The sequence below is a fragment of the Orycteropus afer genome, unplaced genomic scaffold, assembly GCF_000298275.1.
Source record: "Orycteropus afer afer isolate SDZICR_OR568_19922 unplaced genomic scaffold, OryAfe1.0 scaffold00107, whole genome shotgun sequence".
NCBI lineage: Eukaryota > Metazoa > Chordata > Mammalia > Tubulidentata > Orycteropodidae > Orycteropus > Orycteropus afer.
The window spans coordinates 9,519,981-9,533,944 of NW_006921694.1; the positions used below are offsets into that span (position 1 = coordinate 9,519,981).

At 36.7% G+C, this 13,964-nt stretch overlaps 1 protein-coding gene across 1 annotated transcript in view; it reads left to right on the forward strand.

Moving 5' to 3' along the window:
- Positions 1–13,964, forward strand: part of ATG10 (autophagy related 10) — a 605,094-nt gene that overhangs the window by 246,529 nt on the left and 344,601 nt on the right. The window lies entirely within an intron of this gene.

Sequence of the window (13,964 nt, forward strand, 5' to 3'; positions counted from 1 at the left end):
TCCTTCTGCCTAGTCCGCCATCTTGCCGGAACCTTCAGAACTCGTCATTCTTACAGCTGCATAATATTCCATTGTGTGTATGGACCACAATTTGTTTATTCATTCATCTCTTGATGGGCCCTTAGATTATTTCCATTTTTTTGCTGTTGTGAATAATGCTACAATGAACAGAGGTGTGCAAGTGTCTATTTGTTTTAATGCTATTAGATCTCTAGGGTATACACCTAGGAGTGGGATTACTGGATCATAATTCTATTTCTAGCTTTTTGAGGAAGCACTATACTATTTTCCATAGTGGTTGAACTAATTTACAGTCCTACCAGCATTGGAACAGGATTCCTGTCTCTCTGCAATCTCAACAGCATTTATTGTTCTAAGTTTTTTTGATCAGTGGTATTTTTGCAGGCTGAGATGGTATCTCATTGTGGTTTTAATTTTAATCTCTCCGATGGCTAATGATTTTTGTGTGTTTGGTAGCTGTTTGAATGTCATCTTTGGTGAAATGTCTGTTCATATCCTTTGCTTATTTTAAAATTGGATTGTTACTCTTTTTTATTGAGTTCTTGAAATGTTCTATATATTTTAGATATTAGACCCTTATCAGATATGTCATTCTCAAAGATTTTTTCCCAGTCTGTACCATCTCTTTTTACTCTTGTGATTAAGTCTTTTGATGAACATAGGTATTTAAATTTTTTGTGGTCTCAGTTATCTAATTTGTCTTCTGTTGTTTGTATATTGATAGTTGTGTTTGGTAATCTATTTCTAAAGAAAATTAGGTCCCCAAAAGGGACTAGGTTTGCTAGTCTGATAGAGCCTGATGGAACCACTTAGACTATGGCCCCTAGCTGCCCTTCAGGTCTGGAATTGAACCCACTCCTGTGGCTTCCAGCCTAACAAGAGACAGGTATATAAGGTGAACATTTACACTAGGTAGATACACTCCTTGGAGTGAATAATCATGGGAGAATAGAAGGGCTGTGTATGCACAGGGAGACAGCTCAGGGGGCAGGAGTGAATGGAGGAAAGGACACAGGGAAGTGGTAACTATAGGGAGGAAGTGGGAAGGGAGCTGCTGCATTGTGGGAAATTGTAGTCAATGTCAAGAGACAAAGTGTATTTGAACTGCTGTATGGAAAGTGAATTTGCTCTGTAAACTTTCACCCAAATCACAATTAAAAAAAAAGAAAATTAGGCCCCATAGTTTTGTTTCCTCTATGTTTTCTCCTAAGAACTTTATTGTTTCACCTTTAATATTTAGGTCTTTGATCTATTTTGAGTCAGTTTTTATGTATGGTATGATATATGGATACTGTTTCATTTTTCTGCAAGTGAATATCCAGTTTTGCCAGCAATCTGGAAGTTATCAAACAGTATCATTAATGTGACATGCAAGTGAAGTTTTCCTGAAAATAATTTAAAAATGGTTGCAGCAGTATATTGACAGGAAGCTACCAGAAATTCAAGCTGGATTCAGGAAAGGACTTGAAACAAGGGATATCATTGCTGATGTCAGATGGATCATTGCTGATGCCAGATGCATCATGGCTGAAAGCAACAAATATCAGAAAGATGTTCATTTCAGTTTTATTGGCTATGCAATGGCATTCAACTGTGTGGATCATACAAATTTTGGATAACATTGAAAAGAATGGGAATTCCAGAACACTTAATTGTGCTCATGAGGAAACTACGTAGACCAAGAGGCTGTTGTTCCAACAGAACAGGGATATATTGCATGATTTAAAATGAGGAAGGGTGTGAATTATGTTTGTATCCTTTCACCATAATTATTTAAGTTGTATGTGCAGCAAATAATCCAAGAACCTGGACTATATAAAGAAGAATGCAGCATCAGGATTAGAGGAATAATCAGTAACAACCTGTGATATGCAGATGACACAACCTTGGTGCTGAAAGTGAAAATAATTTAAAGCACTCCTGATGAAGGTCAAAGGCTGCAGTCTGCAGCATGGATTACACCTCAACATAAAGGAAACAGAAATTATCACAAATGGAGCAATAAACAACATCACAATAAATGCAGAAAAGATTGATGGTGTTAGGGATTTCATTTACTTGGATCCACAATCAACACCCATGGAATCAGCAATCAAAAAATCAGACGACATACTGCACCATGGAAATCTACTGAAAAAGACCTCTTTAAAGTGCTGAAGAGCAAAAATTCCTCTTGGAGACTAAGGTGCACCTGACCCAAGCCATGGTATTTTCAGTCACCTCATGTTCATGTAAAAGCTGGATGATGAATAAGGAAGACTGGAGAATTGTTGATGCCTTGGCATTGTGGTGATGGTGAGTAATACTGAAAATACCATAGACTGCTAGATGAGCAAACATATCTATCCTGGAAGAAGTACAGTCAGAATGCTCCTTGGAAGTGAGAATGGCCAAACTTCATCTCACCTATTTTGTCATACAGAAGGTACCATTCCTTGGAGAAGTATATCATGCTTGGTAAAGTAGGTCAGCAAAAAAGGGGATGACCCTCAACAAGATGGACTGACACAGTGGCTGGAACAATGGACCCAAGTATAGCAAGGATTGTGAGAATGGCACATGGTCAGGCAGTGTTTCATTCTGTTGTACACAGGGTCACTGTGAGTTGGAGCCAACTTGAAGGCACCTAACAAAAACAACAAATGAAGATACAGGTATTTGTCACTTAGCTTAACATCTGTTTGGACAACATCCAACCATATATACATCAGTGGTCCTATAAGACTGTTTTTGTTTTAAAAAATGAAAAACAGCTCTCCTCTTATTTATTATTTCCCTCTAATGCTTTTAAGAAGGAGCCCTGGTGGCACAGTGATTAAACACTTAGCTACTAATAGAAAGATCGGAGTTTCAAATCCACCAGCTGCTCCACGGGAGAAATATATGGCAGTCTGCTTCTGTAAAGATCACAGCCTTAGAAACCCTATGGTAGAGTGCTAGTCTGTCCTATAGGGTCACAATGAATCAGCATTGAATTGATGGCAACTTTTTAAAAATGGTTTTAAAGACCCAAACCCAGACTCTTGCACCATTGGACCATGGATTGGGATACAGCGAAGTGAGGCTGAGGACATGGCTCTGGGTGCCAGCTCACAGGCATTTTCCAGACAGCAGGTGTTGGCAGTGTTGGGGGCAGTGGAGGCAGCAGCAGAGACAGAGGCCAGAGACATGCTGCTCTTGCTCCTCAAGAAAGAAGAACAATGGGTGGTGCAGGGGTGCTCTGCACCCTCCTCACTCACTTCCTCTTACTCTACTCTTGCTGCCAAGGATCTGCTGCCACTCAGTTTCTCTGGCGTCTTTCAGCAGCACCAGCAGCAGCAGCAGTGTCAATGATGACATCTGGAAGTGGGCTCCAAGGGAGTTTTAATATGGTGTTTGCACAATGTCCAAATCATATACTGTCCTATTTTATAGACCATATCATGGATGTTAAGTGAGGCATACTTGTACTGTGTTCATGCATTGAAAGGCTCAATATAGTAATGATATCAATCTTTAGGTTAGTTAGATAGATAGGTAGGTAGATAGATAGATAGAGAAAGAAGGAAGGTAGGAAGGAGGAAAGGAAGAAAAATTTAAAGCAATTTCTATCAAAAGCTCAGTAAAGTTTTATGAAGACAAAGACAATATTTATATGAACAGACAAAGGAACTAGAATAGCTAAAATCATTTTGGAAAAGAAGATTATAATAGGATGAATCAGTCTACCTGATTTTAGAATTATTATATAGCCATGGTAATCAAGATTGTATGATATTAATGGATGGACAGACACATAGAGCAATAGAACAGAATAGAACAGCCAGAAAAAGAGCCACATACATATGGCCAATTGATTTTTGACAAAGGTACAAAATAATTCAATTTAAGAAATATAATCGTCTCAGCAAATGGCATTGGAGCAATTGGACATTCATAGGCAGAGAAGTGAATCCTACCCTAAGTGTCATATCTTATATAAAATTAATTCAAAATGGATCATTGACTTAAATGTCAAACATTAAGCTATAAAAATTTTAGGAAAATAAAACAAAATCTTTGGGATTTAGGGCAAAATGTTCTTAGACTTGAGACTGAAAGCATGATCCATAAAAGGAAAAATGGATAAATTAGACTTCCTCAAAATTAAAAACTTTGCTCTGCCAAAGACCCTGCTAAGATTCGGAAAAGACAAGCCACAAAATAGGGGAATATATTTGCAAACCACATGTCTGATAAAGTGCTAGTATTTTGAATATATAAAGAACTCTCAAAATTTAACAGTATAATAACCAACAATCCAATTAAAAAATGAGCGAAAGAAGTGAGGACTCACCAACGGAGATATACAGATGGCAAGCACATTGAAAAGATATCCATGATTATTAGCCTTTAGAGAAATGCTAGTTAAAACCATGAGATATTACTACACTCCTATCAGACAGCTGAAATAAAAAAAAATAAAATTACAACACAAAATTCTGGTGAGGATGCAGAGAAACTGAATCCATTCATGCATTGCAGATGGAAATATGAAAGAGTGTAGCCACTCTGTTAAAACAGTTTAGCAGTTTCTTAAATACTAAACATGCAATTACCATAAGACCAAGGAATTACATTCCTAGGAATTTATGCCAGAGAAATGAAAACTTAAGCTCATGCAACATCTTGTACATGATTTATAGCAGCTTTATTTATTATAGCCAACAACTAGGAAGAACCCAGATGTGCTTTAACAGGTAAATGGTTAAAGAAATGATGGTTCAAAGGAATTCTGTTCAACAATAAAAAGAAACAAAGTATTGATAACATACAACTACTTGCATAAATCACCCCAAAACCATGCTGAGTGAATAAAGCCAATTCCAAAAGTTTAAAGTGTGTTATTCCTGTTATATAACATTCTTAAAATAACACCATTATGGGTTGGTGAACAGGTAAGTGGTGGTCGGGGCTAAAAAGGGGGTGAAAAGAGGAAAGAGGGAGATGTAGCTTTAAAAGGGTGATGTGAGGAATCCCTTTGATGATGTAAATGTCCATATCCTTGTGATTTTACACTATAGTTTTTCAAGGTGTTACCATGGGGGGAAATTGGATAAAGGGTACACAAAATCTTTTTGTATTATTCCTTAGAAGTGTATGTGAATGTATAATTGTCTCAAAATTAAAAGTTAAATGAAAAATGATGTTAGATTTCAAAGCTAATAGCTGAGAAAAAGAAGCTGTAATTAGGAGAATACCATTCCTTCAACCAATACAGGTGATTCCATTATGTATTAGAAAAGTCTTACAATAAAAGAACAAACTCACAAAAATGTGAAGATGTTTGATAAGCTTCTAAATACAGATATTTACATTTTTTATATAGACAAAGCTTATTGACTGAAATAAATCTTTAATTGATATGATTTCAGGCAACATGGCCATCAAGTAGAGCAATACTGGCAATATTAGAGATTTTTGAGGGAGAGAGTGTAATGTGTATGCAGGTTGGCTTTTCTAGGAATGCCATGTAGGAGGTGGCTCCTTTCTACTATTTACACCTTTTTAAAATCTCCTATCCTCCTTCCAGGGAGCTCTGGTGGTGCAGTGGTTAATGCATCCAGCTGCTAACTAAAAGGTCAGTGGTTCAAACCCCCCAGCCACTCTGTGGGAGAAAGATGAGGCTCTGTAATCTGCTCCGTAAAGATTTACAGCCTTGGAAACTCTGTGGGGAAGATCTGCTGTGTCCTATGGATTGCTGTGAGTCAGGATTGATGGCAGTGGGTTTGGTTTTGGGATCCTTCCTCCAATTCAGTAGCTTCCATGACACTTACATAGGAAAATTTGACAATGGGGTAGAGGTAAGAATAGGCAACTCAACAGTGCTCATTTGTTATATAGTTTACTTGAAAGTTAGGAACTGGATTTCTCCTTTAACAGCAGTCTCCTTCAACATTGTTAGCAGGTTTTGTGGGTAGGGACATGGGATTCAATCTTGTTACAATAATTCCCATAAACCGTCTTTGTACTTACAGACTCACATTAAGAGACTTAGGAAACTCCTTGGAGACTTGTATGTTGACAAAATGTCCTTGCTAGAGTTTAATGAGATCTACTTCCCATGTTCTTATGATATGTAAAAAATTAACCTGAATTTTATCTCATATTTGTAGATTACAGTGAATCTTTCTCAAGAAACATTTTCAGTTGGATTAGTTCTGACTTAAGGTCATTTGGTTAATACATAGTCAGGGAGCTGTGGAAACCACATTACAAGAGCAGGGTTAATTAGTACCAGTAAAATCATATTACAGTGATTACAATACTAAGAAGCTTTCTGAATAAGACTATTTCCATGACAAAATATTGGAAAACACATGTTTTTTATTTTGTTCTTAAAATGTAGAAAAAGAATATTTATAATAAAGTATGCATACATATACTTAAAATGAAAATATGAGACTTTTTTTTTTTTTTTATACAAACACTACTAATTTGGTTTAGTAAGTTCTGTATGTAAAGGTGAGTTTGGACATTTTTCTTTTAGATTTGTCCCACTGAGGTGTCCTCAAAAATTTAGTATATGGTAAAAGTAGCATTCAAGTCAATGGGGAAAAGAATGGTTATTTACTAAATGTTATTAGAATACTTGGATAACCATTTAAAAAAATGAGATTAGATCCTATATGCCAAAAAAATTAAATTAGTAAATGTACAAAGTTAAAGTATAAAAAGACTAGGAAAATACAAGTTTATATTTTTACAGTACAAAGTGACAAGAGATTTCTAAGCCTGTCGCTAAGAAACACACAAAAAAGTATGTTTCCATTATCGATTGATACATAACAAACTATCTCAAAACTTAATGAGTTAAAGGAACAATGATTTATTCTTTCTCAGGAGTCTCCTTAACAGATTGGTTAAGGAGTTCTACTGGTTTCACTTGACCTCACTTATGGAGCTTCTTTCATCTTGGTGGGTTGGCCAGAGCAGAAGGATCTAAGGCTTACTCATGTATCTGGGAGCTAGGCAGGGAAGGATGAATCTCTCCCTCCCTGTGTGCCTTATCATTGAGTAATCTAGCCAAAGCTTCTTTCCATGGTGGCTGGGTCCCAAGACAGTGAAGCAGTGGCTATAAGATGTCTGGAGGCCTAGTCTCCAGAATTCATCCAGTATCACTTATGACGCATTCTGTTGGTCAAAACAATCCACAAGCTCAGCCAGATTTAAGGCAGTGAATAAATAGACTCTACCTCTTGAGCAGCAAAGCCACATTGCAAAAAAATTCATAGTGAGGCATAATTAATTGGAAACAATTTTTATTATTATCTCCCTCAATATATGTTGCTATCCAAACACTCTGCCTGAACCTTAGACAAGTACATTTGAATGTATTTATAGATAAATCCCTTACTGTCTAAACCTTTACTACTTGTTATGTGAAGCTTAAGATATAAATAGATTTGGGTTATGTGGTAACTTTCTCTATGTGAAGTTGGCATCCATACTTATATTAGCGTATCTCAGAAATGTAATGGCTTTAAGGAATCTGATTATTATGTGTGTTGGTGTAGTTTTAATTTTCTGTATGTTTCTTGTAGTTAGGATTCATTGAGCTTCATGTATATGTAGGTTTATAGTTTTAGAAATGTTTATCCCATCCCATTCTTCTTCTTTGGGGACTCCAGTTACACGTATATTTGTTGTTGTTATGTGCCCTCGAGTCGGCCCCGACTCATAGCGACCCCTCCTTGGGTTTCTGAGGCAGTATCACTATGGAAGTAGGATTGCCCAACACATATATTAGGCCACATGAAATTTCACCCCAGCTCACTGATTCTCTGATTATTTCTTTATTCAGGTTTCTTTCTCTTTGTGTTTCATTTTGGATAGTTTCTACTGCTATGTCTTTGAGTTTATTAATCTTAACCTTTAGTGTCTAATTTGCCTTTATTATTTCTCAGACATTACAGCTTTTCCTCTTTAGAAATGATTTATCTCAATTTCTGAGGTGGTTTCAATTGATTGATTTTTCCCTTTTTTATGGCTGATATTTTTCTGCATCTTTACATGTTTAGTAATTATCAATTAGATGTAGATGTTGATGAATTTGACCTTGTTGGGTGCTAGATATTTTTGTACAGGCAGTCCCCAGGTTATGTACAAGATCTATTCTTAACTATGTCTTTAAATTGAATTTGTAGGTAAATCAGAACAATTATATACAGTTTTATTTAGCATTCTATTATTATTGTTGTTGTTGTTTTTGTGATTTGGGTGAAAGTTTACAGAGCAAATTGGTTTTCCATTCAACAATACATACACATTCTGTTTGTGACATTTACTGCAATCCCCACACTGTAATAGCATTCTTCCCACTTCCTCCCTAGCCCACCCCCACCCCTTTCCTTCATTCTTCCTTCTCATACCTTCCCACCTTCTTAGCTCTATTCCTGGGCAAATGCTGTCTTCTTGATCCCTTATGCTTGAATGTTGTAATCAGTGCATACCCTCTTGATGTTACCATTCAACTTATAGATCTGTCTATTATTTGCTTGCCAGTTGACAACATAGGGGTTAAGTTCAGTTCCTAGCTTGAAAGGTGTGTAAGGGCCATAGTCTCAAGGGTTCTACCAGTCTTCGTCAGACCAGAAAGCCTGGTCATTTTATGATTTTGAGTTTTGTTCCACATTTCCCCGCACTCTATCTGGGACCTCTTATTGTGATCCCCTTCAGAGTGGTTAGCAGTGGTAGCCGGGCACCATCTAGTTCTTGTGGTTTTAAGGACATGGAGGCTGGGGTTCATGTGCTTCATTAGTCCCTTCGTTAGCCTTCCTTTAGTGAAAGAAAAGGCTCAAAACCTTTTCAATGATTTAAAAGCTGCATGTGCAGCAAGTGAAGGTGATTGTGATGAAGAATTTGTTGCAAGTAGAGGTTTATTCAGTCATTTTTCGAAGTGAGGACAAATTTATATAACATTAAAGGACAAGTGTGAGTTAGCTCTGGTAGCATAGTGCCTAAGGCCCTTGACTGCTAACCAGCCACTCCTCGGAAGGTTGGACAATCTACTTCCATAATGATACTGCCTTGGAAACCCAAGGAGGGGTCGCTGTGAGTCGGGTCCGACTCAACGGCACATACCAACAACAACCCGAGTTATCTGTAAGTCAGATGTTTGCAACCCAGGGACTGCGTATATTTCTACAAATATTTTTGAGCTTTTTTCCGAAATACATTTAGGGTATTTGGAAAGAATTTGGTCCTTTCAAGTCTTGGTTTTAATTTTGTTTCTTTGGACCAGAGCAGCGTTTATGCTAGGGCTAGTTTGCCTCAACACTAGGGCAAAGATCTTTTTTATTTTATTTTTTATTTGTGATTTGGATGAAAGTTTACAGAGCAAATCCACTTTCCATACAACAGTTCACACACACTTTGTCTCATGACATTGATTACAATTTACCACAATGCAACAGCTCCCCTCCCACTTCCTTCCTATAGTTACCTCTTCTCTGTGTCCTTCCCTTCATGAACTCCTGCCCCCTGAGCTATGTCCCTGTGCATACACAACCCTTTTATTCTCCCATGATTGTTCTCTCCAAGGAATGTATCCAGCTAGTGTAAATATTCACCTCATGTGCCTGTCTTTTGTTTGGCTGGAAGCCACAGGTGTGGGTTCAATTCCAGACCTGAAGGGCAGCTAGGGGCCATCGTCTCAGTGGTTCCATCAGGCTCTATCAGACCAGCAAACCTGGTCCCTTTTTCTGTTTTTTTTTCCAAATGATTTTGAGTTTTGTTCCACATTGTTCTCCCACTCTATCCAAGATCTCCAGCACAGATCCACCTCCAAGCGGTTGACAGTGGTAGCCGGGCGTTCTTCTGGTCTCATAGTCATATAGGCTGAGGATCACATGGTGTATCAGGCACTTGGACTAATTTTTTCCATGAATGTTTGGTTTTCTTCATTCTTCTTTGCTCTAGATGAGGAGAGACCCATTGTTGCATCTAGATGGCTGCTTGCCAAGCTTTTAAGATCCCAGTCACTTCTCGCCAAAGTAGGAGGTGGAACAATGTTTTGTGTAGTATTGTTACACCAGTTGAGCTTGATTTACTCTGTGACTATGGTCCCCAGCCCACAGGTCCAACTACTTGCTCCCTCTAGGAAGCTGGCTGTGCCCAAGAAGTGTCTACAACCTTGTCCCTGGTCAGCTCTATGTATACCTGGGAATTCTTACAGAACATACCAATACACTGCCAACCCTATACATGGTCTTGAGTACACAACCCCCTGAATACACAAATGCAACCACTGCCATGGAGTTGGACCCGGCTCATATGACCCCTCCTTGGATTTCCAAGGTGGTATCACAACGGAAGTAGATTGTCCAACTTTCCTTCTGAGGAGTGGCTAGTGGGTTTGAACCACTAACCTTCTGGTTAGCAGTCAAATGCCTTAGGCACTACACCACCCTCCTGCATGTTGTTGTTGTTGTTATGTGCTGTCAAGTTGGACCCGACTCATAGCAACCCCTCCTTGGGTTTTTGAGGCAGTATCACTGCGGAAGTAGATTGCCCCATCTTCCTTCCAAGGAGTGGCTGGTGGGTTTGAACTACCAGCCTTCTGGTTAGCAGTCAAGTACCTTAGGCAGCCTGTCCACCTATCTATTCACCCGTATATCCATGTTTGTAGGGCAAAGATCTTCTGATGACTTTACCCGATGCCTCATGAATTATGATTGATGGAGATCCATACTATTTTTAGCCCTATGTAAGTATAAGCTATTTATCACTCTAATCCTTTTGGATCATTCTTTTCTTGACCTGGTTCATTTCATCATATGTATGTGCTAATTCATTGTCAGCTGATTTGTGGCCTTCTTTCTCTGAGCAACTCTGTCCTCTCCAATTCTTTGCCCTGTGAACTCTAAATGTCTTGGAAAATCCCTGGATTTTCTGTTCCATTTCCTTAACTCATGGAGCCTGCTGGTCTCTACCTGCATTCTATCTTCCTGTACTGTGACTTGAAAAGTCTCTTTAGGCCATAAGCTAGGATAATCATAGGGCTTACCTTGTTTGTTTCCCATCTGTCAGGATCACCATCTTTTGTTGTCTCATGTCAAAAGTCTTGAAAAATCATTCTTTCATGTATTTGTCTATTAGTTAGTGATTTCAAGTGGCTAGATAAATCTAGTCCCTTTTTTTGCCATTTTAATTGAAGTCTACAGAAACCTAAATAGCACTAGGTGACAAATCATGTTTGTGTAATAAAAAGAAATAACAATACTGTAGAATACACTATAATCAAAGTTGAAAAATAAATGGCAAACTGAGAAAATTATTTGCAACTATTTTGTCTTACAAAGGATCAGTAGTCCCAATGTTTAAGTAGGTATTATAAATCAATAAGAAAAAAAATGAATAATCCTAATAGAAAAATGGGGAAAAGTGCTTTTATTTATTTGTTTGCTTTTGTTAATTAGCAGTTAGCAAAAGAAGAAATGTAAATGGCCGATAAATAAATGAAAAAGTTTTTACTCCCACTGCTAATCAAAGAGATACTAATTGAAATGACAGATAACATTTTTCACCTTTCACATTATCAAGGAAGAATACAAATGATGATATGCATGGGTGGCAAAATGGATACTAATATATTTCAGTGAGAATGTAAATCATTATACTTTTTCTGGAAGGCAATCTGGTAGCAGGGATCAAAATAGGAAATAGTCATTTGATAAAATATTTCCAAATCTAGACATTTATCCCAAGCATATCATCCCAAAAGTTTGTAGAAATATTTATTGGGGGATTATTGATAAAAATTAGAACTAATTTGAATGTTAATCAAATAGTTAATCATTATATGTGTGTGCAATTATTTATTATTTAAAATTTCTACAATAATTATCTTTCCAATTATTTTTTTCTTGCAGTTATTCCCTCAGTTTAATATATATCTGCATATATGTATATATATTCAGGATACCACTATTTTCTTTTGACATATGACATAGACTTATACTTATTAACATGAAAAAATATCTTTAATATATTAAGTGGTAAAAGCAAGTTAAAAACTAGTAAGTAACAGATGATATCATTAGACATAGACACAAACACATACACACATACGTAGATATACACACACAATATTTCTCCTGAAAGTAGAATTATAGATGATTTTTATTTTCTAATTTCTATTCTTTTAAAAAAAATTAAAATAATGAGCATATATGAGTTTTATAGTCAATGAGAAATAAATCTCTTAAAATATATTAAAAAGAAAGATGACAGGAAACACTGATGGAGAAGGCTTATAAGTTTCCTAGGAACTGGTTTGAAAAAAAGAGATGAAATCTATGACTTGTCAGTAGGGAGGTATGGGTAGTAGTAAAAGAAAGACCAAAGTTTGGATCTTGGCTCTTTTCTTTACAGGTGGGGTGATCTTGAGCAACTTATTTAACATATTTGACCTTAATGGTTTTTTAAAGCATATTTTCAAATGATGATATAGCATATAATTATTATATTTATGTCACAGGTAATGTAACACTCAGTAAAGGGCAGTTTGTTTATTTATTTATTTATAATTTGAATAAGCGGATGAGAATAATTTTTACCAGGTATAAAATTCTACTTAGGGGATGAGTTTATTATTATCATGGTGCAGCAATAATCACTGTATGAGAGCTGTCATCTTTAATTTCAATTAAGTTCAGTTGTTTTTTTTTTTTTTTTGATGTTAAGTTCCATTGACTCATTTCTGACTCATAGCAAATATGTGTACAAGAGAGCAAAACACTGCATGGTCCTGTACCTCCTCACAATCTTTGCCACGTTTGAGCCCATTGGTGCAGTCCCTGTGTCAGTCCAACCTCATCGAGAGTCTTCCTCTTTTTTCACTGACCCTCCTGTTTATTACACATCATATCCTTCTATGTGAGACGAAGTCTTGCCATTCTTGCTTCTAAGGAGTATTCTGACTGTATTTCTTCTAAAACAAATTTGTTCATGCTTCTGGCAGTATACAGTACATTAAATATTCTTCTCCAATATTATAATACAAATGCATAAATTCTTCAGTCTTCTTTATTCATTTTCCAGCTTTCACATGTATATAAGGCAACTGAAAATACCATGGCCAGGGTCAGGCACATCTTAGTCCTCAAACTGACATCTTTGCTTTTGAACACTCTGAAGAGGTCTTTTGCAGCAAACTTGCCCAGTGCAAATACATAATTTGATTTCTTGACTACTGCTTCCATGGGCATTAAGTGTAGATCCAAGTAAAATGACATTCTGGACAACTTCAGTCTTTCTCCATTTATCATAATGTAATTTATTGGTCCAGTTTTGGGGATCTTTGTTTTTGTTGAGGTGTAATCCATACTGAAGTCATGGATCTTCATTTGTAAGTGCTTCATGTCTTTTGCTTTCAGCAAGCAAGGTTGTGTTATCTGCATATTACAAGTTGTTAATGACCCTTCCTCCTATCCTGATGCAGTGTTCTTTATATAGTTCAGTTTTTCAGATTATTTACTCAGCATGTAGCTTGAGTAAGTATAGTGGAAGGATACAACCTTGATACACACCTTTCCTAATTTTAAAGCACACAGTGTCCCCTTGTTCTGTTCAAATGACTGCCTCTTGATCTATTTGCAAGTTCTGCATGAGAACTATTAAGTGTTCTGGAATTCCCATTCTTCTCAGTGTTATCCATAATTGTTATGATCCACACAATCGGATGCTTTTGCATAGTCAGTAAAAGACAAGTAAACGTCTCTCTGGTATTCTTTGCTTTCAGCCAAGATCCATCTGACATCAGCAATGATATCCTTCATTCCATGTCCTCTTCTTTTTATTTATTTATTTATTTATTTATTTATTTTTTATTTTGATTTGGGTGAAGATTTACAGAGTAAATTCACTTTTCATACAGCAGTTCACATATACTTTGTCTCATGTCATTGACCAAAATTTACAAT